A 6,000-nucleotide genomic window follows, 5' to 3' on the forward strand; every position below is an offset into this window, starting at 1 on the left:
CAGTAATGTAAGCAAGGATAGAGAATATACAACCTGTAACATCTTAGTACCTCTGAGGGCTACTGACATGAAATACATAATACATATGTATAAATACATAAACCTTTAAAACATTCGCCTCTGTGGGCATCATCATCATCATATCGTACCCGGCCATAATAGGCTCGGTAAAAAACGTATCCGGCCATCATAAGGCTCGGTAGAATCCTACTCGTCCACGTGGAGCTCGGTAAAACCCAACTGATCAGTGGTTGCACAATAGGTGTCGTACCTGGCCGACTATAGCGCGGCTTGGTAGAGTAAAATAGATACATATATATAATGCATGCTCGACTCATGGAATCACATTCTAAACCTTTCGGAGTCACATAAGGTCGGTATCCTCTGTACACGTTATTAGGACCAACTCTTCATTACGAACCTTATAAGAATCAGGAAGTACCAGCAACATTTATAACATAAGAATAAGAGAAGCAACATTAACATCAATCATTCCATAAGAGGGAAAGCAATGTAAGTACTGCTAGCTTCTAAGAGTAGAGTATCTTTGGAAGATCGTTTATTACATTATGTACAATCGGAGTCGTGCAAAAGAAGGAAAGGGATAGCCTCACATACCTTGTATATACTGCCCCAATCTCAAGCTATGCAATTGTCAAAATTCCTTAGTCTACAATAAGAGAAACGATACTATCGTTATCATTTAAGCGTCATAACTATTATGTATCGACCACAACCTATTTTACGATGAAACGGACAGCACCTCCCCTATGTATATGACTTCACACCATTCCAAACAATCACCAAACAGCCCAAACAACATCAATAATAAACATATTGAGCCTCCCAAAATAGTCCACGCACAGCCTAATCACTCCATACATACGACGACCACCGTAGTCGTGTCAAACGACCCGGAAATGTTACGAATAACTATCATCCCACAACCCTAAATATATATGGTGTTTCTCCACACCCTTCTTCCTCTAAAACTCCACAATACAGTAGTAAAATACGCAGTCCAACAGCAACGCAAAACAGTCCACAAAATAATAACATTACTACCAAGTCTTTCGATATATATTTCACAAGTTCTAGCTTCAATGGCTTAGCCGCAACTTGGATAATCTTAAATACATATAGAGTAAGAGGTTCATTACCTTTATACAGAAATAACAACTCCAATTTAACCTTAAATTTCCATGAAATATCCCTCCAATGCTGCCACAACAACAAAAAAGCGAAACTAGCGATCAATTAGTGTTTTTCAGCACTAGAATCACTTTAGAAGGCTTGAAATTACCTAGGATTGATATTAAGAACATGAGGGAGTATTTAAAGAACATAAACCCTTTAAAACAACATCCCACACAAGCTGGAACAACACAAAAATGAGCAACAACAAGAAGAACAAGAGACTTACTAGCGCCACGGAATTCCCGACACTTGATTTGTGTTGTTTGCCCATTTTTTGGGTCTTGAATCTTGACAAAACCTTGAGAGGATATTCCTAGGGTTCTAAGGTTTGAAAATAGTGAAAAGAAATGACTTAAAATGGGTTGGAGGCATCCTATATAGGTCCAAATATCTTAAACCGCCTTAGTGGGCCCCATAGAGAGGTGCTTGGCGCAGTCTCGCGAAAATGCGAATATCTCTCTACTCCGAGATCGTATCGATGAACGGTTTAATGCGTTGGAAACTAGACTCATAGATATTTAATTTGGTTGGTATATCACCCCGTAATTCCTTGTAAATTAGGAGAAAAGATTAGAAACATTTGACCTAATGTTTAAGTAAAATTATGAACCTAAGTTGCGACAACTTTTGTCGACTTTTGTTTCATAACTCGTTTGACTTCAAGACTTATGATACGGATATTATATGATTAAAATACCTTAATACATGACCTCTTGAGTGTATTAAGCACCGCTAGATTTACCTAAAAATACGAGTTACAACATCCTTGATTCGTTTAACTTCTAATACTTGTTAATCACCCTTATACACTCTTGTATCACTTAAGACCAATATGATTAACTTCTTATCATCTCAAAGATAATTCCTTCTTGTATTTATGTTAACTAATATATGGCATGAACTAACGCGTGTGAATATGGGTTGTAACATAATTAGCTCCACGTCATTTAATAATAACCAAAGCAATACTATTCTTGAGTGAGATTGAACATGAGATCGCAAGAGTCGAGACTTGAAGACTACAATTGGACAGAGTCAAACTACAAGCCCGTTTGTATGCATGCTTAGGGGTCGTTTGGTTCACGGCCAGAGTTATCCCGAGATAATAATCCTGGGATTGTAATCCGGGGAATATTAATAATCCCGGGGTTATTTAATACCAATGCTTTGTTTGGCTTGTTGGATTGAGAAAATGGGATATACCGTGTATAATGCCAAAACTTGTATTTGGTTTGAAACTAAATAAACTTGAATCAATCATTTGTTTCCATTTTTAACCTTAGTTATTTTAGAGACTTAGATATATGTAATTCTTTTTAAAATAAAGATGGATATATCACCTAAATTAAAAGAGATGTATAATTCTATAGAATAGAAATTTTGTAATAGTATAATCCTTATCTTGTAATATTCTAGAATCAAAAGATTGGATCACTACTTTATTATTGTTCACTTTTTTTTTTTTTTGAAAATGTTTTAGGCCGTTTCTAAAATTGACCACATAAATTTTATAATCCATATCATATTCTCTGTTCATTCATTGTACTGTTATTGTTAATGGAGTTCAATTCGAATCAATTAATAGGACTACTAGAATGAAAATGAGGAATTTACATAGAATACAAATCATTTAATACTTATTTAAATATGCTACAATTACTTTTAGAAGAAAAGAGATTTTTACATTCATATACTCTATTTGTAACTTTATTACCCTCCCTACTCAAATTTCAATTTAATTACATTCTGTATACAAATTTATCAATTATATACACTTTAGGAATTAAATGAGTATCCATTTATATTAGGAATCAATTATTTCACATCCTTATTCTCTTTCCCTCCTGCTCTTTCTCTCTCTCCATCTCTCTCTCTCTCTCTCTCTCTCTCTCTCTCTCTCTCTCTCTCTCCCTCTCTCTCTACGTCTCTCTCTATCTCTCAATCCCTAATTTCAATAATGCAGAGCAAAGGAAAAGAGAGCAGCAATTAAAAAACTTTGAATCTTTGAATTAGAATTTAGATTTTCAAAATTCATTATTTGTTTGGATTAGGTGTTGTCGAAAACAATTGGGAATATTGTTTGGAGTTTATATCTCAATTTTGAGGGTATTTTGGTGAAGATTAGACTCGATTTTGGCCTGAATTTCATATTAACATTCACATGACATATATTATATTTACGAAATTGTAGTAAAGTTGTAGTAAATTGTAAAAAAAATTATATTCTGTTGTTTATATATATATATATATTGAACTATTGCGAACTATATATATATATATATATATATTGTATGAAAGTTGAACAATATTGTATAAAAATTATATTTAAGTTGTATGATATTGTAGTTGTATATAATTGGGTAGAAATAATGTATGAAAGTTGTAAATAAGTTATAGATAAGTTGTATAATATATAATTAGTTGTATGAAATTTATTTTTATTATGTATAAACCAGATACAAAATATACAAATGTCACGACCCAATTTCCAATTTAGGTTGCAATGGCGCTGTCACGACCCCAAATACCCCGGTCGTGATGGCGCCTATCACAGTACTAGGCAAGCCAATCCAACATGTACCAAATCGAATTCTTTTTATAAAAATTATTTTCTAAAACCGATTAAGTCTCACATTCCTCATATGTGATATATAAATCAATAGAAATATGCGAAAACTAGTACAAAATATACTAACACAGCCCGAATTCGGTGTCACTAGTTATGAGCCTCTAAGTACAACCAAAACACTGTCTGAATAATATAAAATAAGTCTGAAAGACACAATACTGAGATGGGAAGGAGGAAAAGCAGGGTTGCGAACGCCGTGCAGCTACTTTGCGATCTTCGGTAAAACTCTGAGAGTGCTGGAAGCTCTCACTTTGATGCTCGGGCACCTGGATCTGCACACAAGGTGCAGGGAGTAACATGAGTATGCCAACTCAGTAAGTAACTAAAGTAAATAATGTCTGAGTGCAGTGACGAGCATTTAAAATCATGTAAGAAATCTCAACAGAAATATCAAGTCAAAATCAGCAGATCAATAGCCAATTATCTCTTAAAACTCCAGTTTCAATTAAAAATTCTTTGAAAACATTATTTCAACATATTTTCAACAGAGGCTCAGTATAAAAAGAAGAATGAAAGCAGCAAAGTCATAAACAAGCCACTCGGGCAAGGTATCACTCATAAGTATAGCCTTTCGAGCAAACCTCTCAGTCACTCGTCAATCAGTACCCACACTTAGCGCTCTGGCTCAATAGATATACCATAATACTAATAATAATAATCGTTGCGGCGTGCATCCCGATCCATAGTTTATAGTCGACTACGCTCACTGGGGGTGTACAGATTCCGGAGTGGCTCCTACAGCCTAAGCGTCATATTGATGTGGTGCGCAGCCCGATCCAATATATATATATATATATATATATATATATTATTGCGGCGTGCAGCCCAATCCATATGTATATCGTTGTGGTGTGCAGTCCGATCCATATATATATATAATCCTCACTATTATGTCATCAATCTCTCTCAGTCATTAACCTCACGGCCACTCACGCATATCAGTGAAATCAGGGAAACTCAGCCCAAACAGTTTTCATATATTAAGATGTAGAGTGATGAAACCAGATTTAAACAATAAATAGGTAAAACATGACTGAGGATATGTGTTCAAATCAAATAGAGTGAGGAAAGTAGTAAAAATACCCCTAAGGGACTAAACAGGTCGGCACAAAGGCCCCAAACATGGCATGCAACCCAAGTTATCAAACCAATTTCTAAACACATGGGTATCATATATAATATATCAAAATATGAAACTATATAGTCGCCACGGGACGGACCAAGTCATAATCCCTACGGGTGCAAGCCCACACGCCCATCACCTAGCATGTGTGTCACTTCATTTATCAAAATAGTACAAAATTCTGGGGTTTCATACCCTCAGGTCTAGATTTACAATGGTTACTTACCTCAAACCGAATGAAATGCTACTCCGCAGCTCCCTTGCCTCTCAACTCGACCTTGATTCACGTCGAATCTATCCAAAAAAGAGATCATGACATCAATATATGTTAAGGGAACTAAGCCCATGCGAAAATAATCAAATTACATCAAAATCCCGAAATTGACCAAACCCGAACCCCTGGGCCCACGTCTCGGATTTTGATAAAAATCACAAAACTAGAATCCTTACACTCTCACGAGTTCATACACACCAAATACATCCAAATCTGACCACAAATGACCCCTCAAATCCTCAAATCCTCAAATCAAAGTCTCCATTTTCAAGTCCTAATTCCCCAATTTTAGGCTTTAAATCCCACTAATTTCATGTTTAATTGGGCATAAATCATCATAGAATCGAGTATTGAGTTCAAAAATCTTACCTCCAAGTGTTTCCCTTCGATTCCCTCTTCAATCCCTCTCAAAAAGCTTCAAAATATCCCAAGTTATTGCTTACCTCATAGAGCCATTTCACCTTCCAATGTTTCATGTGTTCCACCAACATCCTTGTTATCTTCATTCTGGAATAGGTACGAGTATTTAGAGTTCATTTCCTCTTCTGCTTCCCATGTTATTTCTTCCATATTCTTGTTCCTCCACAATACTTTGATGGAAGCTACATCTTTTGTTCTCAGCTTGCGAACTTGTCGATCTAATATAGCCACTGGCACTTTTTCATATGATAGGTCCTTTGTAACCTGTACATCTTTGATAGGGACGACTCGAGAAGGGTCTCCAATACATTTCCTCAACATAGATACATGGAATACCGCGTGGACAAATTCCAATTC

This window comes from Nicotiana sylvestris, chromosome 2 (genome assembly GCF_000393655.2).
Source record: "Nicotiana sylvestris chromosome 2, ASM39365v2, whole genome shotgun sequence".
NCBI lineage: Eukaryota > Viridiplantae > Streptophyta > Magnoliopsida > Solanales > Solanaceae > Nicotiana > Nicotiana sylvestris.